The 27,911-nt window shown below is 34.0% G+C and overlaps 1 non-coding gene across 1 annotated transcript; it reads right to left on the reverse strand.

Annotated features, from left to right (window-relative positions):
• Positions 1-12,831: 12,831 nt before the first annotated feature.
• On the reverse strand, positions 12,832-12,937 carry LOC113769727. Its single transcript, XR_003468273.1, has one exon. It is a non-coding gene; the product is annotated as a small nucleolar RNA R71 (small nucleolar RNA).
• Between the last annotated feature and the right edge of the window lie 14,974 nt (positions 12,938-27,911).

The raw sequence follows: 27,911 nt of genomic DNA on the forward strand, positions 1-27,911 counted from the left end.
AAGCTATTCCAAATTCCCTGACAAACAGATCCCCAAAACCTATAATAACTACTCCAATGCTCAGAACCAATTCAAAAAACTCACCCCAGCAGAACTCAACCATAGGAGAGAGAAGGGACTTTGTTTCAAATGTGCTAAATCTTACACTATATGACATATATGTAGACAGTCCCATTTAAACCTGTTGATTATGAAGGAGGAGGAGAAGGCAGCTACTGAGGTGGAGGGGGAGAAGAAAGATGAGACTGATGTATTCTGTGACTGTATTAGAGGAGAATTAGAAAACGAGCACATAGAAGTTTCTATCCATGCCTTAGCAGGGGGGAGTGAACACAAAACCATCAGGATAAAGGGGATGATTAAAGGAAAAACCATTATTGCACTGGTTGACAGTGGCAGTACACATTGTTTCATTGATGAACAAGTGGCTAGAAACTTGAAATTGGGAACAAAAGGGGAGACTCTGTCAGTTAGAGTAGCAAATGGAGAAAAACTGCAGTCTAGAAACATTACCAAGCCTGTGACATGAAAGATGCAGGGATATGAGTTTCAACATCAGTTCAATACCCTGAGGTTGGGGGGTGCGATATGATACTATGAGTTGATTGGTTAGCTAGATACAGTCCAATGGAATTTGACTTTAGAGGTCTAAGTATGAAGTTCAGGAGGGTAAGCAACAAGTAGAGCTAAAGGGGGAGGACAATACAGTATAGTTGAAACTAATAAGGGGAAGTAGATTGTACAAGTGGGCCAGGAAACAAACATATGGAATTCTGGCATAGGTGAGTGCAGTGGAGGACAAGGAGCCAGACCAAGAGCCAACACCACCAGAGATGGAGAAGCTACTGCAGGAATTTGAGGATGTATTTCAAGAACCTCAGGGGCTACCTCCTAAGAGGAGCCAGGATCACTGCATCACTCTCAAGGAGGGAGCAAAGCCATTCCAAATTAGGCCACATAGGTGTCCTTACATCCAGAAGTCTGAGATTGAGAAACTAGTCCAAGAGATGCTGCAATCTGGGATCATTCAGCTGAGTAGCAGCCCTTTTCCTTCACCAGCACTTCTGGTCAAGAAGAAGGATGGCTCATGGAGATTTTGTGTGGATTACAGGCAACTAAATGATCTCATAGTCAAGAATAAGTTCCCTATGCCCCCTTATTGATGAGCTACTGGATCAACTGCATGGATCCAAATACTTCTCCAAAATTGACCTCAGAGTAGGGTACTTCCAAATAAGAGTACATGAAGAAGACATTCCCAAAACAGCCTTCAGAACACATCAAGGGCTGTATGAATTTGAGGTCATGCTATTTGGGCTGACCAATGCACCTGCAACCTTTCAAGGCCTGATGAATCAGGTATTCCAGAAACAACTAAGGAAGCATGTATTAGTATTCTTTGATGATATACTAATCTACAGTCCTACACTGGAAGAGCATGTCAATCATGTTACTGAGGTCCTGGAGATTTTGAGGCAACACCAGCTCTATACAAAGGAGAGTAAGTGCTCTTTTGCCCAGAAGCAAGTGGAATATCTAGGCCATATCATTTCAGTAGATGGAGTAAGAGCTGATCCCAAGAAAATTGACAGCATGATGCAGTGGCCAAAACCAGGGAACACCATACAACTAAAGGGATTTCTTGGTCTGACTGGTTACTACAAAAAATTTGTCAAGGGGTATGGTGCTATTGCAAAATCTTTAACTACCCTCCTCAAGAATGATGGCTACAATTGGGGAGAGGAGGCTGATAATGCTTTTCAGAAGCTAAAGTTAGCTATGTGCAGTACCCCTGTACTAGTTCTTCCAGACTTCTCCCAACCTTTTGTGATAGAGACAGATGCTTACTATGGAGGAATAGGAGCTGTTCTGATACAGAATAGGAGACCATTGGCTTTCCTTAGTCAAAGCTTGGGACAGAAGAATTTGGGATTGTCAATTTATGAGAAGGAACTGTTGGCCTTAGTCACAGCAGACACTAAGTGGAGACACTACTTAGAGGGGCACCATTTCATCATCAACATTGATCACCAAATCTTGAAATATCTGTTGGAACAGAGGATCACTACTCCCTTCCAACAGAAGTGGTTGACTAAACTGATGGGACTGAGCTATGAGATATGCTAGAAGAAGGGAAAGGAAAATGTAGTAGTTGATGCACTCTCCAGAATAGGGAAGGTGTGACGGCCCCACTTCATCCTAAGGCGAACCAAAGGGTTCGGCAGACCGCCTACCCAACTCTCGTCGGGACTCAGTCGTTCACTAAAGTTCTCAATTAAATTACAAGATATATCTCAAATTTACATCAAATTCTCCAAGAATTACATATCACAACTGCAGGAAACTAATTCCCAAGCGTGGAACGTACACGTACATCCATTCAAATCCAAACAGTACAAGATATATGTCATCCAGTCACGTGAATAAGTACTACAAGCCTTCCTTCGCCACGAGCCCTGTGGAGGGGAATAAAATATTTTTGAGGTGAGTTAGAAGCTCAGTGAGTAATCAATAAAATCAGTAATCAAATATATTTCACAATAATGCATTTCGATGATGTCATGATTCCAAGATCAAATGTACGCATTTTTGCTCTCGTGAGCCAGTGAAATCATTGCACTTAAACACCCAACGCTCAAATAGATCACTTAACATTAAACAATAAGGGGGAGCAACGTTGGTGCTCCAGATCATGTCATGAACAATAAACAGGGTGGAGACGTTGGTGTTCAGCTCAAGACTCCCCAAGAACTCATTGAAGCCAAATCATGTCATGAACCCACATGCAAGCACGCATGATATGCAATCGAGTACATAATGCAAGAAACATTTCACAAGTACTTTGAAAATAGTTTAGGGTCACTCACCAACCATGACTCTGAAACTATCCATCATATATCATTATCTTGCCCGAGTCCAAGCCTAAATCACAAATTCAAAACAATCATACATTCTCAAAGTTCGGACAGCATATCCCTTTAATTTTCTTACTTTTCCATCCTACAAGTAACACCATTTCATTTCAAATCAATCACATACACATCATAGACTATCAAATACACCTTTCGGCATAATATCCATAACTGAAGTTACACTTATCGGATTGAAACAAATCTTATGGCGTTTCGAAACCAAGACATGACCCTACATTTCTTATGAAGACCTCCAAAGCCAAATCATGCATTTTCATGGTCAAAAACGGAAAACTCCACGAAAACAAAAATCTGGACGCGAAACAGAGTTCATGAGCAGTCAAGGGTATTTCGGTCATTTCACATGATACAGTGCTCCGATCGGACTGAAATTTTGTAGGCAGCTAGTTAACACCATTTTCTACAACTTTCATGTTTTACCTTAAGCCTGATTCGGCCTCTAACATGCCCAAATAAATCCGGTCAGAACAGGGCAAAAGCAAACCCTAAACCTGGAATTTCGTATCAAACCAGAAATTTTCCACAACCAACTTCAACTAACATATACAAGCTTCATTTTACACCATTACCAGCCATCATACCATAATCAAACCATGATCCTCATACAAAACAGAAAAAGAACAAGAATAAATCAAAATTCATCAAACCTTCACTTCCAACCATAAACAAACCATAATCACTCCATATGTCATCATATTAAACCACTAAAGCCACCAATTGAACATTATCAAAGTTAAAGGGAAAGATTCTTAACAACCCACCTTGTAACCTCAAGACAACAAGCAACTTAGCACCTTTGCTTCTCAAACCACTTCACCACTCACCTTAATCCTACCAAGAGAAAGGTTTTTATGGAGCAAATCAAAGTTTTAATGGTTGGTTTGTGAGATCAAGGCAAGAAATGGAAGAAACAAGTTGAGAGCTTTCTTTTCTTTTCTTGTTGAGAGGGCCGGCCAAAGGAGCTAAAAATGAAGAAATAAATTGGCCAAAATTAGTTTTAAGAAGGTAAAAATATCTTGGTCAAAAGTCCAAGGATAAATTGAATGGTGACACTTGTCACCTTTTAGCTTAAAACTTATCTCTTTGTCTCTCTAATGCTAATCCATATAGGTAAATTTTAATTATCTCTTAGCACCTTATAAAATAATACCACTTAATACAAAACTCCAACAAGTTTTCAAAAATATATTGCATTTACCGCACTAGCGGGTCCCACGTCCATAATACACTTCAAACTCAACGTGGACTAACTTGCATCAAGGAAATGATTTGAAAACTATATTCCCTTATAAAAATGTATAGGAAATTAATATATTGAAGAAAGGCATAAAATTATAGACAAGAAAACAAAATAATGTCTCAAAAATATATAAAAATTTTCAGGTTCTCACACTCATCCTTTCGGGGCGTCACAGAAGGAGGAAGCTGAGTGTGCAGCCACTACCACAGTCATACCAGAATGGATGAAAGAGGTAATAGAAAACTACATAGGTGATACCTGGGCTTAAGATCTCATCAAAGAAATCTTAGCATTTCCAGGACAAGACTCAGACTACAACTATCAAAGTGGAATTCTAAGGTATAAGGGGAGAGTTGTAGTAGGACAGGGGGGAGAAATAAGGAAGAAACTCATCTCTGCCCTTCGTGACTCATAGCTAGGGGGACATTCAGGCATACAGGCCAGTTGGATGAGAGCCAAACAGCTATTCCATTGGCCAGGCATGTTCAAGGAGATCAAGGCAGCAATATTGCAGTGTGATACCTGCAGGAAATGTAAGGATAAACGTGTGGCTTATCCAAGCCTACTCCAACCCCTCCCTATCCCACAGCACTCTTGGAGTCATGTCACCATGGATTTCATAGAGGGACTACCCAAATCAGAAGGGAAAGACACTATCCTGGTTGTAGTAGATAGGTTTACTAAGTATGCTTACTTCATGAGCTTGTCTCACCCTTTTGATGCCCCTAAAGTAGCTAGAGTTTTCCTGGATCATGTCAGTAAGCTACATGGCATTCCACAGAGTATGATCTCAGATAGGGATAAGGTCTTTGTCAGCCAATTCTAGAATGAGCTATTCACACTACTGGGAGAGGATTGAGCCTAAGTACAGCTTACCATAACAAAACAGATGGTCAAATAGAAAGGGTAAATCAAGTATTAGAGATGTATCTCAGATGTATGACTCACCTGGAACCTAAGAGGTGGAACTCCTAGTTATCTTTGGCTGAATGGTGGTATAACACCATTTTCCACACTGCTGTACAGATGAGCCCATTTGAGGCTTTGTATGGGACCAAGCCTCCCCAGCTAGCACTTGGGCTTTATATGCAAACTAAGGTGGCAACAATGGAGGATTACATGATGGACAGGAAGAGAATGGACGAACTGTTGCAGCACAACCTAAAGGCTGCTCAGGAGAGGATGAAGAAATATGTTGATGAGCACAGGAGTGAAAGGGAATTCCAGGTAGGAAATTGGGTATACTTGAGGTTGCATCCCTACAGACAATCATCTGTGATGATCAGGAACAACACCAAATTATCTGCTAAGTACTTTGGGCCCTACTGTATAGAGGAGAAGATTGGAAAGGTGGCCTACAGGCTCAGGCTACCTACTGCATCAAGGATCCATCCTGTGTTTCATGTGTCTCTGCTGAAAAAGAAGCTAGGAGACCAGACAACACCTATCCTACAACTACCAGACACTGACGAAAAGGGGCAGATTAGAGTAGAACCTGTGGCATTATTAGGCAGGAGGATGATCAGAAGGAGGAATGTAGCTGTGACTCAATGGCTTATTCAGTAATGGGGCACTGAACCTGCAGAATCAACTTGGGAAGATGCCGAACAAATAAGGGAGAAGTTTCCTCAATTCCGACCTTGAGGACAAGGGTCTTATGAGAGGGAGGTATTGTAATGAAATGCGGGAGCTGGACTGAAGCTGAAGATATGCACTAGGAAGCAGAAAGGAAGAAGGCGTGAAATCCAGTAACTGAAGGCGTGATCATGAGGAAGAGCTTCAGCAAAGGTGCGTATACTGAACCACGCATTTGCTGGGTTTCATCTGTTCTAACAGAAAGCCAAGAAGCACGGCAACTTGCAGCAACTTGCAGCTGCAATTAGGACACATGTTTGATTCTTATTGGTATAGTTAGGAGTTTGTTAGGAACTGATAGCTTTATAAGCAGGCATGCCTGCTTCATTGAGTTTTAGCTTTTGAATTATTCGATCCAGATTGGTTATAGTTACTTGAGGAGCAATCCTCAATTTCACTCCCAAATTTTCCTTCAGATCTTCCACCTTCTTAGCTAAATTCATTACCTCTGTTCTTGTAATTTGTTTTCCAGATTCATTAATGAAAGTTGAGCTTATTACAATCACTGTTTCATTGATTATCCACTGAATCATTACAATCAAGTTTGATTTCTTCATTTCTGCACTCTGGCTTCTGTACCATAACACACAGGAGTAGATAATAGGTAATTCATGGTTAGAGGGGATGAATGGTAGAGCAGTCATGGTGGATTTCTTTTGGTGGTGCTGTCATGGACTTATGGTATCAGTTTTGGTGGTGTGGTGGTCTAGGCATAATTGGTTTTCTTTACCCATTTTGTTTTTAAACCTTGGCCACTTATTTAATCTTTTATTTTGCCTTTTTTTATATTTATGATTGTTATTTTTCTTTTTTGTATTTAATAATGTATAAAGTTTTGGGAGGGTAGTTACGTCCACACAAGACTAAGTTTAACACCATTTAGCCTCTGTTAAGTCAAAGGGGGTGACTATTGTTTTCAGAAGTTCAAGGGGGTACAATGGTAGTTTGGCTAAACCATAAGGGGTGTAGATGTAATTATTCCTTATTAAAAATTATAACTCATAAGTATTGCCAACATATCCAGAACTTAGATTAAAAGAATTTTAAGTAGGGATTTGAAAGATTAAGTTTTCCAACTTATAATTTAATTTGTGAAGGAAGATAAATCCTTTTGAAAACAAGATTTAGGTTTCTATAAGGATATGCATCACTTATTTGTGTATAAATACTCACTGAACTTTTGCTAGCAAGACTATGTCAGATGAATTTAATCAAAAGTTAATCTACTAAAGGAGTCGAAAATTTTAAATTTTCCTTTGTACATATCTCTATGATTCCTTAGGACACGAGGCCCGAACGGTTGTCAAGAAAACTGTTCGAGTTGATTTTGTGTAAAATGCATAAGATATAACTTTGTATCCACACAATATAACTCACTTTCAATAACGTGTAACTATAGAACAAAATTTTATAGATCCCACACATAATGTAAAATACGATGCACATGATACAATGTAGACCTTACATTTTTTATTTTTTTGGCCAAGTCTTGGCTATAAACCTTCAGGAACCATTGCTTCTTGCAACCGTTCCTGCCCCTCTGATTCCTTGCAACTTCACCAGACAAAGACACAACAATCACTCATTTTTTGAGTTGACTTGACCAGTTGTTCGTGTCCTCCAACAATTTGCGAATGAGGCCATGGCTTTGGATGATTTTTTAGTAAAGAATAATTCTAGTAAACCCAGAGTATGATCCTTACCGTTTATCTAGGGCCCTACCGAACAATTGCTTACCTCTTCTTTTACCTAGAAAAGAGATGTCAAACAGTAGTTAATTTCCCACTACATCAGGAAGCCAAATTGACTTCAAAATTTCCTTACATCCGGGACTTCTAACTTCACAAGTTTCAATGTCTAAATGCATATTATATCATGCATCAGAAGTGGAAAGATTGCAAGAAAATCAGCTGTTAAATATGAACAGAAATCCAGAAAGCCAGGGGAAAATTAGAGTCTATGGCTGCAGCCTGCAAGTATTCATGAATAGAGAACAAGGTAAGAGAAAAAAATTAGAGAAATACACTTAAATCCAAGAAGGGTAAAAGAAGATAAGATGAACAAACATCATTTTATTGTATCATAAGCAGCTGAAAAAAAAAACTGAAACCTCAAATTCATCTTTTCTGCACCTGTTTTGTGACCCAAAATAAAAAGAACAAAAGAAAGGGCAACAAACAAGTCATCAATCTTTACATTCAACAGCACCTTTAATTGGGCATTTCAAGAAAATTTGGTAACTTTCTATAAAAAGAAACAAACAGATCAGAACCCAATAATCTAATAGAGTTGGGCTCTATCATGATAGTACATTACCTATTAAACTCAGACAAAATGATTAGATCTTTTTCTGACCAGACAGCTGAAGTTGCTCAGCGAGTCTCAACTGAGATGATGCCTTCATTCATAGAAGCCAAGCCTGTGCTTTTTTTTCTTTTACCTGACGTTTCATGGCATGATTAAACAGCGTAGTCATTTTTGTATTTTACTAAAATGAAAGAATTAAGGTTGTTGGGTACCGAAGGTATCCTACACAACCACGGATACAGTTTGTAAGGTTCTTGGAAAATTACAGGACTTCAGACAGTCCCACAACCCCACACAGTATCTTTGATCATACAAGGAATATACCTGGATTTTGTTAGCCAGAGAAGTTAATTGTCTTCTGAAGGGAAGTTTACCTGCTACAAGCACGTCTTTTAAAATGTTATTCTTTTTTGAAGAAAATTATTGTCAACCTGTCCTTCAAATTATGAAATATTATCAGGATAATGAACATAAGGGTGGGCCAAAAGAACCCGTTGGTCCAAAAAATCACAAGACTCAGATCTGATGTGAGAAAATAGTACACAAATATGAACAATTTTGCTAGGACTAGAAGACGGATCAAATTATTCGGTACTTGAATTGAGCTAGGTTCGCTTGAAGCTTGTTCAAATTTGATTTAAAAGCTAATCAAACTAAATAGGAACAGCATTTTGTGTTCATTAAAGTTTGAAACTCGGATCAAGTTTGCTTCTATCACTAATAAAATTGAAATTTACATGTAAAAAAATTCAAACTACTGCAATTTGATTTGAGCTTAAGGATCAATAATGGTTCTCATTTACTCCCTTGATGACTCGAAATCATGATTTATTAGTTATAAGTGAAGTATCTTATTAACTAAATAGTATTTCATTTTCAAGATAAAAACACATTAGAGTTCAACTCAAAAAATAAACAAGCAAAGCTTGAATATAATTTAAAGCTTATTAAATTAAACAAACAAGCTTCAGTACAAAAGCCTACGGCTTATCCAAACCAACTTTTGCTGTTGTTAAATTGACACTTCACCAGAAAAAGACACAGTAATTACTCATTTTCAACTTGACCTGCCGTTCCTGTGCTCCTAGTATAAGGTGAATCAGATAATGGCCATTAGCTTAATAAGCAAAATAGAGATGTTTGATGATCTGATTTGATGATTTTTCCTTAAAGAAAATTTCTAATAAACCCAGAGTACGTTCCTTACCGTTTAGTCCCCCAGAAAAAAATTGGTTACCTCTTCTTTCACGTGAGAAAAAGGTGTCAAACAATAGTTAATTTTACCACAACATCAGGAAGAAAACTTGAAATCAACATTTACTGAAGGGATAATTTCACAAATCTCTCTGAGGTTTATGACATTTGCAAACAGTACCGATCGGGTTAAAAAATTACAGAAACCTCCCTTAAAATTTTGTTTGGGGCTAACTTTGCTGATGTAAGCAAAATATCCTTTTGACAATCCTAAATTGCCCTTACTAAATTTCTGTCCACAAACATAAAGCTCCTTTTTTTTTCCTTTTTTCTGGCTAAACCCTATACCCAGGGTCGGGTCGCCACTTCCTGCTTTTATTAAGATACCATATCACATAGCGAGATAATTGAAAGCAAGCGAAAATTAAATAAGGGGTACTACTCCCTTACAACCTTGGATCCCACATAAGGATAAGAAGCAGAGTCTAGTTGCAAGATTGCCCGCATCTCCTTAGTAATTTTCAACTATAAATGCTCACATGCTTTAAGAAAATTATCTATAGAAAGTGTTCGTCTTCCTTTAAAATTTTAAAAAAAATAACATTTATGCCTATAGACCTAAAAAAATCTTGGATACTGGTTGAACAAGACCCTATTGTTTGGAGGAATCTAGAGTTTCTTTCCATTTTAAACTATGACTATATTTAGTAACAGTGTGGTGATTTTGGTTGCGAAGACAGGATATAATCTATTGCTCTTTCTTAATGATTTGTTGAATTTAACTTAAATGCATTATTTACCTTCATGGAGACGTTATAGTAACTCATGATGGCTATTTTTGTCAATTCACACCATAGGGGGAAATAGGTGTAATTTATCAAACTTAGGGGGTACTGCCTACAGTTGTCATAAACCTCAAGGAACGATTATGAAATTATTGCTTTACTCAAATGCAGGACTTTTTAACTTGACAAGTCACAACATATGAATGCATTTTACATCAAACATCAGAGAGGGTAGTACCCTCCAGGTAAAAACTTCCAGGGCTAGAAAATATGACCTTTTCAATTTTACAATTTTTGTTTCCAACTCCTTAACAACAAGCTCAAAAAAGGAAAATTGTTTTCTAGGAGAACCAAACGGAAATTCAGTTCCAATTCCTCAAACTGTTTAAAAAAAAAAAAAAACCAGCTCTTTGTTTCTTCTTTTTCACTAAATCTCTATTAGAGGGCTGTCGTCTCGATATATGCCAAGGTTTCATAAACAAAAAATAGGAATTTTATCTGAATACCGTGTGTTATTAGAAAAAATTAACTGTCAACAATGGAAATCCTGATATCCATAGGAAAATTGGATTCTATGGCTGCAATTATCTATGATAAGAGAACAATGTAAGACAAAAATTGGATAAATAGAATAAAAATCAAGAAGGGTAAAAGAAGATGATATGAACAGACATCATTATAAAATATCACAAGCAGCTCAATCCTCAAATTCTTCTTTTTAACAGCATGTTTCTAAACACAAAAGAAATCGAACAAATAAAAGGATGACAAACAAGTCAATCATCGGAATGAAAAGCACCAATAACTGGACTTTTCAAGCAAAATTGGCAACTTTCTATAAAAAGGGAAAAAATTAGATCCCATTGATCTAATGAAATGTGTGAGGATCTGGAGACTCTGACTTCAAATCTCACCAAAATATGAGTCTCTTTTAACTTTATGTTAGTATTTTGTCCCACTAGTGGGAGTTAATTGTAGTTTGAATTAGTTATGATCTTTTGTAATTTCTTGTATTCATCCCACAATTGTGAGTTATATATAATTTTTTCAAAAAAAATTGGATTTTTTCATGATAGTGCTTTGCTAGATTCAGACAAAATGATTAGATTCATTTTCACCTGAATAGTTTGAATTTGCTTTCAACCAAGTTGTTGCCTTTCCTTTATATAAGCCAAAGGTGTGCTTTTTGACACTACAACTCAACAACAAAGCTAGTTTTTACTAACTGGACAATTCCATACACCCACACTTTTCCCTTTAGTGAATTTTGCTAATTAACATAAGTTGGCTCAATTTGTAAGAATGACCACTTCTTCATAAAAGGTCGTGTGTTCGAATCCCACTGCCGATGTGAGGATTGTGTTGATGAGTGATCTGTAAATATCTCTGTAAGCGACCTATGGTCCCGGAAGTCTGTTCTGATCCGTGGTGATGATCGGAACCGAACCTACCCAAACTTTTCTTTACCAAAAAAAAAAAAGTTAATTTTCTTGGAAATATAGTAACTCAAATCCCAAGAATTGTATCTATGGCCCATAGAATCTACCTCGAATGTGTCACATAAAGTAGTCCAAAGGGGCTTCCCTTTGGGCCGGAGGCCTGCCTATGACAATCATGTGTGGTTTGAGATATTATGCATTTTTAAGAATATTCTGAACCTGAACTCCCAATTGAAAATTTGATTTCTTCATTAAAAAATATTGGCGTGGGCCGAAAGGCCTCATTTATCTATAAACTATAAAGTTTCAAGACTCCATTTGATTTAAGAAAACAGACCAATCCGCATTCACATAGTGTGGCGGGATTTATCTAAAGGAAAATCCTGCTCTAACTCACATACAACTTATACGACAAAGATAAACTCTGCTTTTGCATATTCTTAATTAATTTGAGTAGTGTTATTTGAATTTGTCAAATCTCTTGTGGCGATTTGACATAAAAATAATAGAGTAATTTGAACAGTTTTGGTAGCTGACTTTCTTTTTCTGTAGAATTGACATCTATTTTTTCCTTGAACTAGTGAACAAACTATGTAGTTGCAAATGAGAAGTTAGATTTAATTTAAAATTCACATCAAGTTTTTAATGCCGTTGCCGAGAAAAGAATTGTGCAATATCATGATTAAGAATTTCCTTTAGTATTACTTTAGACAATTTTCTTTTTTTTTAAAAAAAAATTTCCTTCTTTGCTTGGGTGCTAAAACATGTTTTTATTGCTTTTTATCTTTTAGTACATGCACTGTGCTTCACGCGTGATTTAGCCTATTGGCCCAGAAATCAAGAGGACATTATGGGCAAGGAGAAGAATTCAATTTGAAGGAGTTAAACACAACCCAAAAGGAGATGGCAAACAAGGTCTCTAATCAAGCGAATGCTAAGGCATCGCATGATATCACATTGCCAAACATCTCGAGAGCATGGACAAGCATCATTCGTCCTGTTGTTGCTGCGAATATCTTTGAGTTGAAACTTGCCTTAATCCAGATGGCGTAGCAAGACTAGTTTGGAGGAAACTCTACTGAGGATCCAAATGCTCACTTGGCAAATTTTCTAGAGATTTGTGACACTATAAAGTTGTTTGGAGTGAGCGAGGATCCCATCAAGTTGAGATTATACCTTTTCTCTCTACGATATAAGGCTAAGATATGGCTAAATTTTAAACCTGCAAACATTTTTGCTACTTGGAATGATCTTTCAACTGCTTTCCTGACTAAATATTTTGCTCCCAATAAACTGCCAAGTTTAGGAATGATATAGCTACCTTTTGTCATTTCGTTGGTGAATCTTTATATTAGGCATTGGAAGGTACGAGAACCTACAAACGAAGTGTCCTCACCATGGCCTTCTCGAGTGATTAGCAGTGTAAACTTTTTACAATGGTCTAATCTCTCTCACGAGAATTACAATTGATGCAGTTGTATGTGGAGTTTTGATAGATAAATCAATTGAGAATGCATATGAGTTTTTGGAGGAGATGGCTACTAGTAGTTACCAGTGGACTACGAATAGAGGCAATTCTAAAAGGCTTGCAAATATATATGAAATTGATGTTTTGAATATGTTAAATGCTAGGGTAAATAATATTGTTAATTTGCTTGGTAAGTAATCGAATATTAGTGCTATTAATTCTGAGCCTGTTTTATGTTGTTCTACGTGTGGGAAAACCTTGTAAAATGGTGAGTGCATGAATGGAGAAGAGGTCCAGTATGTTAATAATTTCCCCAGACAATAACAACAATAACACCTACAACTATATTTATAATCTTGGGCGGAAAAATCAACCCCATTTTGGGTAGAGGGAGTAAAATCAAGCTAAGGCCAAATAACCCTCCAAGTTTCTAACATAAGCTTGCCCCATTTTGATGCTAAATCTGTTTGGGAAATTATTTTAGAAAAGTTAACTATCATGTCATGGACAAGTTGGAGAAGGTGAATGACAGATTTGAACAGATAGAGAGTATAATGAACCAACTCGTGAATATGAATAGAAGCATGGAAATGTAAATTAGTCAGATAGTCAACTCAATTAACCCTAGGAATCATGGGGACTTACCTAGTAAAATTGAGGTCAATCATAGGGAGAATGCGAAGGATATACCTTTCATACATTAGATTCTGATGTGTATCCATTTTCTACCATCAGAATCTAGTGTATGACAAAGTTCTAACTTTCTCAATTATAATTGCTCTCTTTGTTTAATTATTACTTATGCTTTGCTTGGATACATTTAATTTGCAAATTTAAAGTGTTTTAAGTTTATTTACATTTTTTGGCTTGATAAGGCGCATTTAGTATATGCTTACGCTCTCTTTTAAAGTATTTTCAATTAAATTGATACATTGATTCCTTTGTTGATTCTTGATCATAAATAGGTCAATTTCCCCTCACTTAGTCAATACTTCAAAAAGGTGGTAACCTTATTACATCTTAAATTCTGATTATGTGCTCTTATGCACTTCTATGTGTTTATATGTTTTTATGTGTTTTCTTTTATTTATTTACTTTAAGTTTATATTAATTTTTATATTTATTTAGTTTAACTTTTATAACTATTTGAGGGGTATTCAAATACCTAAGATGTAATAGATAGGTTATATTTTTCTTGTTTACAAAAATTGTAATTTGATAGACAAATGTAATAAATAGATTAGATAGGTTATTTTCTATAACCCCCCCCCCCCCTTTTAAATTGTAGTTAGGTTCCAAAATGTAATAGATAGGATTTGCATGTTTATGTGACTTATGTGCTTACACGATTTACTTGCTTTCCTCAGCATCTTACATATAGATATTATGCTATATGTTATGTGTCCTATGTGCTCGTATATGTTTATTTGTTTTAATTATGTTTTATATGTTTTATTATTATAAATAATGAGTACATAATATCATCAAAATAGTCCAATGCTAGTTGTGATTTTTTTCCACTTTCTTGTTAGTCCAATGCTAAAGAGAATATTTAGAAATGGGCCACTTATAGGTCCCGTCACGCACTAGATCTATGTATTGCATGCCTTTATTCCATTTCATGCATATTTTTCTATTTTTAGCATTTTTGTCATTTCCATGTTAATTTTCCTTATTTTATTCCCTTACCCCATATGTGTACAATCGATTACATTTAGAATTGCATCTCATTTAGAAATTAGAAAATTAGATAGTCCTTTTGCTTGTTAGGTTAGAAGTGTCAACTTCGGATATGGGAAATAAGTGATTATGACTTTTTAGTTTTAGCAGACTATTACCCCTCTGTAAGAAGAAAAACTGTATCATGAGTTTTCTTCCCCCATACTCGTTATGTTTCATTTCCCTCTCTTTGGTTATATATACTTATATGTATACATTATAAATTTTATTTCTTTTTGAGTCTCATTTTTTTGCATACATAAAGAGATTATTTTTGGATTTGGCAATTAATGCGATTAGTAATAGCTAGACATTGAAACGACATTTTGTCCCTCTCAATACCCTTCTTAGGTTTAGATTTACATCCATATAGAGACATCCAAATGTGATAAATTTGAAAGTTAAATTATGAAAATTTTGACTAAACTAAGCAATTAACTTAGGGTAGGTTGAAAGGGTGTCTTAAGTTTGAGTTGATTGAACCTTTACCTTCCATTTTTTCAACCGTGACTTTAAAACTTTTTTCTCTCGTTTTCAAAAATAAGGAATAGTGTAAAAAAGGGATTTTCTTTCATTTTATTTTTCTAAAACTTTTTTTTTGGTGAACTGATGCACTTAAATTCAATATCAAGTGGTGACTTCTTTTTTTTTCAAAAAAAAAAAACCTATTTTTAGACTATTCTTTTGGGGCCAAACTATCGCATTTTCAAAAGTCCCATTTTTGGCCATTTTCTTCATTTTATAAATCAAAAACACATTTTTCATCAAACACCATTTTCATTTCAAAAAATAGGGCACGAAAACTTAGTGACTCCACTAGAGATCACTAATGATTCCAAACACTTGGTTTATTTACCTTTTTCTTTTTTAATCCTTTTCACATATTGCATTTGAATGTCTTAGATTGCATTTTCTTTTTAAGACTTCTTTTATTTTACACACGTATTCGTTTCTCCTCCTCCATGTATGTGATAAATGGTTATTTATTTACTTTATTTATATATTTATTTGTATCGCGCTTTGCATTTGAAATGGAAATGAAGTTACTCTAGACCCTTCATGTGTGTTTAATGGTATTAATCCCTTCCCTCAAACAAACATTTTATATGTACATATGCTATTTCTTTTTAATCTAAATGCACCCAAATGCAATGGATTGTACACATATGGAGTAAGGGAATAAAAAGGAAAAATAACATGCAAATGAAAAATAATCTTAAAAATAGAAAAATATACATGAAATGAAATGATAACACGCAATACATGGATCTAGCATGTGATGGAACCTATGGATCTAGTATTGGACTAACTCATTTCTATAAATTCTCACTAGTATTGGACTAGCAAAGAAGCGAGAAAATACCACAATTAGCATTGGACTAGTAAGTTGACATCATCCACTTATTATTTATAATAATATAAGGGAAAAACGTTCAAAATGTCCTTCATATTTTACAAAATAACTTTTTTCGTCCCTTACTTGCCTTGCATGTGTACGAATGGCTTACAAATTCACATTGGTTAAATTTGGTTCCTATCTAAGTTTCCGACTAGATTTTGGTCGGAATCCACCACGTGCCTTGCATGTCATCATTTTTGAAGGGCAATATTATCAAATCAAAATTTACATAATTCAATCCATAGTCCCTCACATTTTATAAAATAATTTTTTTTGTCCCTCACATTTCACAAAATAATTTTTTCATCCCTAATTGATCATGTGTACGAATAACTTTTTTTAAACTCATGTATATATCTATTTGATTTCATCTGAATGTACTATTCAGGTGAAATTAAATAGATATATACAGGGATTTTAAAAAAATTGTTAGTTTTTCACTCATATTCATTTCCTTTTACTTGAAAATTGAAAACAAATAAGACATTTAATTCTAAACATTATCAAGTGTTTATTTCGAATTAAATTTGGATAGAAAAATAAACAAAGGAATAGTATGACAAAAAGAAGTAAGTGATTGATACTTTCAAATTTTAAAACAATTACAAAACAAGAAATTCAACTGTTGGACTTAAATGTGGCAAGTAAAAATTTTAGATTTAAACTGCAATTTGTTAGCATGACTATAAAATTCAAGTTAGGACCGATTAATTAAATGGTCTTGTTACATAACTCAATAAATGAATTATTACTAAAAGATAAAATGTTACAAATATTGAATAGATTCACATGGCGAAATCAAATAGATATATATACATATTTATGTGTTTAAAACAAAATTGTTAGATTTAAACCCATGTATATATTTATTGAATAGCATGTGTATAACTACAATTTGTCTGTTTAGGTAAAATCAAATAGAGATATATTACATGTTATTCGTACCGTTCAGGTGAAATCAAATAGATATATACATGAATTTAAAAAAAAAACTATTTGTACATATAGTTAATGAGGGATGAAAAATTCATTTTGTGAAATATGAGGGATGAAAAATTTTATTTTGTAAAATGTGAGGGACGAAGCAATTTATTTTGTGAAATGTGAGGGACTATAGATCGGATTATGTAAATTTTGATTTGATAATTTTGCCCCTAAAAAATGATCACATGCAAGGCACGTGATAAATTCCGGTAAAAAATTAGTCGGAAACCTCGGTAGAAACCAAATTTGACCAATGTGAATTTGCAAAGGACGTAAAATTACACTTTTAAAAATGAAGGACGAAAAAAGTCATTTTACAAAATGTGAGGAATATTTTGAACGATTTTCCCATCAAGAAACATAAAACATGATTTGATGTAAATAGAAGGTAAGAGATAATCTGAATGAAAGCTAGAGTCCTCTAATTCAAGAATTGTGATGAAAATTTCTAGGCTCCAAATCACATCCGTTGTTCCATTTTTTGTTTCCTTTCACCTTTCTTCTTTTTTTTTTTTTAGAATTGGTGTGTGTTGTGTGCTTGTGGAGAGAGCTAGAGAGAGTATTTGTGTGTGCAAGTGTGTGTTGGTATGTGTAGTGTGTGTGTATGTGAAGTTGAGAAAAAAGAGAGAGTGGAAGCTGAGAAAAGGAATTGGGGAAGGCGAGTTAGGTTGTGTGATGATTTTTTTTTTGTCAAGAAAAGTCAACAAAGAGGCAAGGGATTGAGTGGAGTGTTCGGTTGGGTTAATAGTATAGTAGTTGGGAAAAAAATGATTGATTCATTCATTTCTTAAATTTCTTCTTTTTTTTATTTTTCTTTTCTTCTTTTCTTCAAATAAACCTATAAAACAAGAAAATTCACATTAAAATGCATGAAAATAAATGAGCAATAAATGGATAAAATTTCAAGAAAACATTAAAAATAATAACAAGTTAGTGTTTACAATTTATCTCTCTTTGTTTGGAGTTTCGAAAAAAAATTCAAGATAAAGACGTAAACTCCAAATTGCCTATCTGTTTCTCCTTAGCTACAGGCTGAACCAAGATAAAAAAAAAAAAAAAAAAAAGAAACATTATGCATTACTTATCAAAATGATATGATGACAATGTAAAATGTGACTGAATTCTTGCAAAGCTATCTATGTATCCTGCCATGGAAATCACGTCAAACGTAGTTCAAATGGAAATGAACTATAATAAGGCCAGTGCGTGACTTGTTAGAGATCCTTCCATACAAAGAAATCTAAGTTCTCAGAACTTCTGAGCATGAAAGACAGAATGTGCAATGGAATACAATTACTTAAAAAACTAATCAAGAAAAATGAGTTCTCATAATAAAGAAAAAGGTGCACGGAGAGATGCAATTGTATTTCAAGAAGGGGTATAGAAGGGTGCGTGATGGATGTTGAGACTAGCCAACAGTAAATTAAAAAGTAATTACCAAAAACAAAGGAAGAGGGGTGCATGATGGATGTTAAGACTCACCAACAGTAAATTAAAAGTGTAATTGCCAAGAAGGAAGGAGAAGGATGCGCTGCAGATGCTAAAACTCGCCACTGGTAAATTAAAGATTTCACAAAGAGATGCGATTATGCTCCAAAAGGGGGATACAAGGGTGCATGGTGGACACTGAAACTCACTAAAAAGAGAGATAGAAGGGTGTGTAGCGGATATTGAGACTCGCCAATAGTAAATTACAAGTGTGATTTCTGAATCTAAATTGTACAATGGGATTGGATTCAAACCCAAACGACTAGCAGGAGAAATGTAAATTATACTCCAAGCCTAAACTGCTGGTGAGATTAGATCAAAGACCAAACAACTAGTGAAAGGAATGAAAATGTGCCCCTAGGTCTAGATTGCTGATAGGATTAGATCCGAATCCAAATAACTACCTGGAGGAATGAAAGTGTTCCACAAGTCTATATTGCTAGCGGGATTAGACTCGAGTCCAAACAACTAATGAGAGATGAAAAAGGCACTCTAAGCGTAGATTGTCCATGGGATTAGACCCAAACTCAAGCAATTAGTGGAAATAATGAAAATGCATTGCAGGCATAGATTGTTGGTGGGATTAGATCCAAGTCCAAATACTAGTGGGAGGAATGAAAATGAGAAATGAAAACACAAGTTCTAGGTTGCTAGACTTGAGAAGTAAAATGCCATGCTCAGATTGATGGGCTGAAAATTAAAATACAATATCATGCCATTTGGATAACGGAAGATGCAAAATTTAGGGTTGCCAATCGTGAAATATAAAATGCAAACTATTCAAATATAATAAACATAAAATGCATGCAGTGACACGCTTTGGTGGATTTTTCCAATTTTTTGATTTTTCAATCTTAAGAAGAAGAAAAGTGAAAGAAACCAGATTTTTTTTTTGAAAGAAAGTCACAAGTGACAAGTTTTTGAAATTTGAGGAATACAAGCGAAACACTGCCCTCAAGGGACTTGCGAAAGATGTACCTACGTCATTATCCTCTTGATTTTCAAATTTTTCCAAAACAAACTTTGAATGCATTGTCAAAATAGGAGATCACTCCCTTTTAATAATTGCCCTAGGGTAAACCATGATTACCTACAAAGCTTGCCCCAGTTTTCATATTTTTACTAAAGCGTAAGTAACGATCATATGATCCAACCTGAAAAAAAAAAAAGAGGAAACAATCATGATGAAAAGATAATGCTACCATCATGTGATTCCTCTGGCTTGAGAACCTTGTAAACACGAACTTTCAATGTCAAGAAATTACCTCTTTAGAACTGTTCTACAACCTACCTTGAATCTCCTCAATTTTTCATCACCAGTTAGACATACTTTATTGTATATCACAAGACATCTACTTCTAATGATCATATTTGAATGGATGGCCTTTAATGAAGAAACATAGTCACTAGCTTTTGAAACTTCGACCTCTTGCTTTCCATTCATGACTCTCTTGTGTTACAAAACTCTACCTAAGCAGCATTTTGGATTTTCACTAAGGTCATCCCCACCCATTTTCTCTTTTTTCCTTTCTTTTTTCTTCTATTCTTTTCTTTTTTTCTTTCTTTTTCCTTTTTTTTTCTTATTTTCGTTTGAAGAAAAAAACATCCTTTTGGTTTTGCATCTTGAGAGAGGGATAAGATCCTAAGTAAAGATGAGCAATTTTAGTCACAACATTTGTCAAATCAAATATGTATTTCGAGATTGATGGCATTAGCAAGACAACCTTCCCTTGCAAAATTTGATAAGAGGTGCATTTATAGCATTTGCCTTTTAATTAAAAAAGGTATGAAATAACCTTGAGAACACATTTTTCAAAATTTGCTTCAATGTGGGCCTAATGAAATAAAAAAAAAATTGCCCCAATTTAATTTTTGATTTGATTTTCCCTTTTATATTTTCTTTTTCACTCACTTTTTTTTACTCTTTTTTTTCCATCATTCTCCTTTTTCCTTCGCTCCCTCTCTTTTTGAGAAATTCAGAATTGGTTGCTAGAGTAAGTGGTCCTTCTAACTTGATAAGCCATGTCTCCATTCTGGAATGTAGCATCCTTGCTCTTTCATTCATGATTGACCTGTGGATTTGCAAACTTTTGACTTGTGCTTCTTCCTCGAATTCAGCCATAAATACTTGCATGAAGGGTGTTTGCCAAAGTACAAAACGCACTTGAATTTTTTCAAGAAAATTGCTTTCTTTATTTGGAAAAATGATGCAACAATTATTGTTCATCCAAAGTGTTGACTTATTAAAGTCAAATTTTGAATAATAGATTACAAAAGTTTTAATTACAAAAATTGCTCCGATTACAAAAGTTTACAAAAGTTTTGATTACAAATTTTGGCCCTTTGGCATATCCCATAAATATATTACAAAAATTGCCCCGATTTGGGCAATTTGATTACAAAAGTTTTAGTTTGAAAGATTTTCCATTCACTTGACAAAGACAATAGAAATGTGTTCCTATGAAATTTAGAAAAAAAAAAATCTAATTCTAAAATGTGATATGCATTGGCGTATAGTTGGTGACATGCAAAACAATAGAAATTGCATTCCTCAAATGAACAACAGGCAAAAAAAATATCATGCTTAAACTCATGTAGAAGACTCCATGATGAATATTTCAAAACCAGATCAAATTGCAATAAGTTTCTTCCTCACTAAGGATCAAAGTGTAGGGAAAAAGGCCATTCTCTCTTCTTAGCCTTTCAAGACTAAAGAGGTAGGTGTTGTTTCAGATTTTCAAGTAGTTGAGAGATACAAAATTAAAAAACTATGCATCAGGATTTCTCTTAGCTTCATACTCAGATTCTGTCTAATTCATTCAATACCCTATCATGGTGAAAGCAAATAGTTTCTCATCCTTACTTCTTATGAAAATTCAGTCAACATATGAGCGCTATGGACTTGTAATATATGGGTAAAAGAGACAATGAAACAGGTTATCACCTTGTAATCAAGAGTGATTGGTGGATCCCTTAAAGATTGATTCTCATTTCAAGTTGCCATTTGAAAATGATAGCTAAAAGAAATAAGATTTTCAAGAACATTTGCACTTATGATCGCATTTCTTCCAAAATTGCCTCAATCTTGGGTTTGGGTTTAAAGATCTTTGACTCCATTCCAATTCCTATCATCATTATTGGAGGAATTTTGGTATTGAATTAAATTGGTGCCTTGATCTTTTTGTTGATTCTTGAATATAAATAGGTCAATCTCCCCTCATTTAGTCACGACTTCAAAAGGGAGGTATCCTTAGTACCCCTAAAATTTTGATTATGTGCTTTTAAGTGTGCTCCTATATGTTTATATGTTTTTATGTGTTTCCTTTAATTTATTTACTTTAATTTTATATTCATTTTTACGTTTGTTTAGTTTAAATGTTATAATTATTTGAGGGGTATTCATAGATAGGTTATATTTTTTTGGTAAAAATTGTAATTAGATAGACAAATGTAATAGATACGCTAGATAGGTTTATTTTTTATATCTCACCTTTTAGATTGTAATTAGGTTCTGAATATAATAGATAGGTTTTGCATGTTTATATGACTTATGTGTTTACATGCTTTACTTGCTTTCCTTAACATCTTTCATATAGATATTATACTTATGTGCTATGTGTTCTATGTGGTCATATGTGTTAATTTATTTTAATTATATTTTATATGTTTTACTATTATAAATAATGAGTGCATAACATTGCCATACTAGTCCACTATTAGTTGTGGCCTTTTTCTGCTTCCTTGCTAGTCCAATACTAGTGAGGATCTATAAAAATAGGTTAGTCCAATGCTAGATCCGTTAGTCCTATCACATACTAGATCCATGTATTGCATGCTTTTATTTCATTTCATATTTATTTTCTATTTTTAGGATTTTTTCCATTTGTATGTTATTTTTCTTATTTTATTTCCTTACCCCTATGTGTAAAATTCATTACATTTAGAATTGCATCTCACTTAGGAATTAGGAAATTAGATAGTCCATTTGCTTGTTTAGGTTAGAAAAGTCACTTTTCGAATATAGGAAATAGGCGAATATGGCTGATAAGTGTATATTTTGAGTGTTTTTAGTGGGTTTTATTATTTAGTTTTGGTATGTTTTATTCACTTTTATAACTAATGAACTAAGTTTCTAGTGAAAATATGCATTTTATGGTTTAAGTGGTAAAAATTGCATTTCTATAGATTTTGATGGTGAAAACGTCATGTTTTTATATGTTTAAGAATTCAATCATCAAATGGCATGAATTGAGGAGATAATTAGATGATTATTGATTATTTGAAGTGATTTAAAGAAGACATGAACTGCAAAATACTCAAAGGATGAAATGCAAGTTTTTCAGCTTTGACACCTTATGGTATTGCAACTATATCTTGAGCTACAAGCATCAGATTGAGATGATTCTTGTACCATTTTGAACCTAAGAGATAGCTCTACATTTGGTATGAGACATTGAATTCCAATTTAGTCATTTTCATTGTCAAAATGCCGAGATACAGAAGTACAATTTTGTTGTCGAAAGCTGAAACAGGGGATTGACCAGTTGAGGGTATTTTGGTCATTTCTCAGTCCACAGAGCTCCAAATTGGATGATTTTTTAGGCATTGGAAAGCTAACTCAAAGAGCTACAATTTGATTTTAAACAAGAGCTATTTCAGCTTCCATCATCAAGAAAATATCAGTTGAATTTGGACTAAAAACACAGCAAGGATGAAATCTACCCAGAATGAGCAAACCTACAAAAAGAGCAAAACGGGGGGTCAAAATGCGAGCTAGGCCGTGTTTTCTACTCGTGTATTCTCTAATTTCAACTGAAACTTGCTCTGCAACTTGTGTTATTTTCACACAACCTTTTTGACCACTTTTTCTGCAAAGACTCCGCCTAGAAGTGATCAAATGAGCATGAAAACTTTGAGAAGCAACATTCCAGAGTTTCAAGAAGCAATTTCGCCAACTAGAAACAACTCATCTTGAGCTTGAATCTCTCTATAAATAGGGCCTTTGGAGAGCATTTTTACAACTTTGGAAGATAAGAGAAACTCACCAAAAATGTAGTCTTCACTATAATTTCCTTAGTTCATTAGTTTAGTTTAGTAGTTTAGTAGAGAGTAGTATAGTTTTTATCCACTCTTGTATATTGGCTAGACTAGGATGAAGATGGAGATGAAGAAGGAAGGGTTGAAGCTCATGTGACAAGGGTTATCACTTCTCCAACTCTTTATCTTTTGTATTGGATTCTTAAGTATGATTAATATGCAAGTTTTGGATTTATGTTTCAATATGTGTTTCTAAAGTTTATACCTAGAGTCATGGATGAACTTTCTATATCTTGTTAGTGATGTTTACTTGGTTATTTGGTGATATTATTTTGAGCAAGTTATTTTTCACTTTTGCTTATCTAATCATGACTAACCGGGCATTAATTGTGATAATCTCAAGGTGTTAAATTTGTAATAAGAATTGGAATTTAACACTAGTTCAAGGAAGTGATAAACCTAAGGAGTACACTCACGAGAATAGAGGTGCACCTATGTGGTTTCAGTGACTTGTTTCATGTAATTTCATAGAAGAAATGAGCTTGTAGTTGCTTTCATAACCACGAGAGTAGGTATGGTTCATCTACAAGTATAGTTGGTTCACTACGAGAGTAGGTTTCACATATATTAGGAAATTACGCCATAACTAGTCAAAATAATAACATTCAATTAACCGATAACTTCATTTGCAAGAGTAGTGAGGAATTTCATACGTTTAGGAGCCTAATAGTGTTATTTTTATTACTTTTATCTCATGTTTGTAGTGTAAATTTAATTTTTTGCACTTATGATAGTTTAAATAATAAAGGAGTTAAAAAATCATCGGTAATTGACAATCTTTTCTGTGGGTTCGATCCTTAATACCCTATACTCAATTATGACTCGTATACTTGTGAAAAATCACGTGTGGGGTATTTAGGATCTTATAAATGTAAAACTTGACTGTGGAATGAGCTAATTGTTATATGTATACCCCGCGCTCATCAATGACTTTTTAGCCTTAACACGCTATTACTCCTCTATAAGAAGTGATAACTGTTTATTTTATGCCCTTTTGTACGGTCATTTATGTTTGTTTTAGTGTGTTTTTAGTTAATTTAGAGTTAAATAATTAGGTTTATAGTCAAAAGTTGCATTTTGTAAGAAAGTTCCATTTCTATGGTGCTAAGTGGTGAAAACTTCATATTTTTGGAAGTTTTAGTTTTAATCATCACATGAAGTTACACATGGATTATTTGTATAAAACTTGATGATTTGAAGTGCATTTGAAGTAGACATGAAGTATAAATGATGATATAGTAAAGAATCAAGAAGAGGAAAGATTGGAGGAAATGGCACATTTAGGTATTTTGCCCATAACATGAGCTACAAGATTGAATTGAGATGATTGTTGATTCATTTTGATACGAAGATAATTATCTACAATTCTTATAGATATTAAAATCCAGCTCTCATGATCTCATTGCCAAATATCTGAATTACTAAAGCAAGTTTCTATTGTGATGCTTTCTAACCAGTTCTCAGTTTTTCGATCATATCTCAACATTTAGACCTTTAAATGATTTGATTCTTCAGCTATTGGTAAGCTAACTTAAATGAATATAGTTTCATATTTTGTACAAAAGCTGATTTGGTTGTTTTCAGGGGTTAAAATATAGGGGAAGAAACCATTTTTGACTAGAAATGGTTGGAGCCACAGTTTGGAGGCATAATGATTTTGAACCTGATTAGAATTTCTTGCCAAAGAAGAAACTAGTTCTCCAAACCAGTTCTTGTCCAAGGTCCGGTTTCTCATCCGAAAAGCTACTATGCAACTTGTACAACTTGTGCAACTTGATCCTTCTTGATGCATCTTTCTTCCTTTCACTTTTGAGATGGAAAATCAAATTGATAGTAAGGTTCAAAGCTCAAAACAATCACTTTTGTTAACATTTAACAACTTTCTTCAATTGGAATCAACTTTCAACAACTTTTGTGGGCTTTTTGGAGATTCTTTATCAATCTTTCATATTGGAGATGAAGAATTTCTTGTGTCTCGAGAAGATGAAGTTTTGGAAGCTTACAGAGAATTTTCTCTATAAATAAGCTCTCTTGTGAACCTTTTTTGGTAATTTTGGGAAGGTTAGAATTACTACCAAAAATGTAGTCTTCACTAGAATTTTCTTAATTCATTAGCTTAATATAATGTAGTATAGTTCATCTATTCTTGTACTAGCTAAACTTGGATGAGATAGAGGATAAAGATAGAGATGTTTGGAACTAATGTGACAAGGGTGGATTCTCTCCTATCACTTTATTTCTTGTGTTAATTCTTAAGTTTGGCCATAATACAAGTTTTGTGTTTTTTTTTTCATTTTCTTCATGATTTGCTAGTTTTTATACCTAGGGTTGGATGAACTTGCTATAATTGTTATGTGATCTTTTCATGGTCAATTGAGCATATTTCTTGAACAAGTTATTTAACACTTTTGCTTCTATATTTGTGATTAACTTGGTACCATTGATTGTGATTATCTAAAAATGTTATTTCACCAATGAAGTTGTGATTTAACACTAGTTTATAGAAGTGTTAAACGTAGGGAGTTCGCTTATGAGAGTAGAGGAGCATCTCTGTGGCTTTGGTGGCTTGTTCCATGTAGTTTCATAGAAGAAATGATTCTATAGTTAATTTCATAACCACGAGAGTATATATGGTTTAGCTACGAGTATAGTTGATTCACTACAAGAGTAGGTTTTACATAGATTAGGAAATTATGCCATAATTAACCAAAGTAATAACATTCATTTAACTGGTAATTTTCACTTGTAAAAGTAGTTAGTAAATTCAAAACCCTAGGATTGTCTTTGTTATCGTTTTTACTACTTTTGTTTCATGTTTGTGATATAAATTTACTTGTTTTACTTGAAATAGTCTAGATAATAAAAAAGTTTGAAAACCACTCATAATTAATAATTTTCCATGTGTGATCGATACCTATTATCCCCTATGCTTGATAAACAATATGTATACTTGCAAAAAAGAGGTATTTAGGTTTTAAAAATTTGGTTTGAAGCAAAAACCTCATCAAGAAGGAAAATTGTATCACGAGTTTTCATCCCCTGTACCCATTATGTTACATTCCCCTGTCTTAGGTCATGTACACATAATGGGAAACCTGGGACACCTGGGAAACCTGCTAGTTTAAATTATTTTGGATCAAAATCATTATAGTTGTAGCATAGCAAAAAATGCTGTAAAATGAACAATAAAATGTGAACATTTGTGTTTATTATTTAAGTAAAAATTAAAAATAAAATGGAGCACCATGAGCTCAATACTTCCTATAATTGTGCAAATATATATGGTTTAAGATTTTAGCCAATTAAAAGTTCTTATTTTGGAAAAACTCAACACAGTGTTTTCATTTAAAAAAATCCCCAGCCATAAACTAATTATGATACGCTGAGTTTGAATTCATGATTTTATGTAATAATGATTCATAATTTGCAATATCCACAAAACACCATTTGGTTCCTCAAGTAAATAAAAAAAATAGTTTATAAAATATCCATTTACCGTAATGAATCACAAATAACTTAGGAGTGATTCACTAAGCAATAAATTGCTACTAAGAATAGTTTAATAGAAGAACGATGATAACAAAAAGTGGTACAAGTAAGATATTATGTTAGTTTTTCTATGAATAGTAGAAGATACGAAAGATCGATTTACTATTTTGAATCATGAATGCTCAAAAATGAATGAATAAGCAACAAATTGCTACTAAGAATAGCTTTCTAGAAAAAATGATGATAAATGAAATTATGAACAATTGTCATAGAGCAAGAAAAATAATACTAACCAATAGCATTTTAGTTTGATATATAATAATGGTACAACAACAATAACTAGTTTAAGAATAAGAATAATGGTAGCAAGAAGTAGCACATTAGCAAAATTTACTAAAATGTGTATTGATGATATTGGGTTGAATTATATATGACGCCCCCACCTCTCTCTAGGGCGAACCCTAGGGTATCAGCGGGATGCCTGCTCAACTCTCGTCAGGACTCACGCACTCATTCTATCTTAATAAAGAACCACAAGTCAACCATTGACTTAGAATTGAGGAATACTTCGAATATACACTTCCAAAACTCCCAAGGTTATCATTTACAATTACAATCTAAATTATTCAAGTATAATAAAATTTACACTTCAAATGTTTCCCATAACATACAAAAGATATACTAGCTTCCACCAAAAGGCGCTAGTCTAGAATCACCAACTTCCACCTCCAAGT

The sequence above is a fragment of the Coffea eugenioides genome, chromosome 4 (genome assembly GCF_003713205.1).
Source record: "Coffea eugenioides isolate CCC68of chromosome 4, Ceug_1.0, whole genome shotgun sequence".
Lineage (NCBI taxonomy): Eukaryota > Viridiplantae > Streptophyta > Magnoliopsida > Gentianales > Rubiaceae > Coffea > Coffea eugenioides.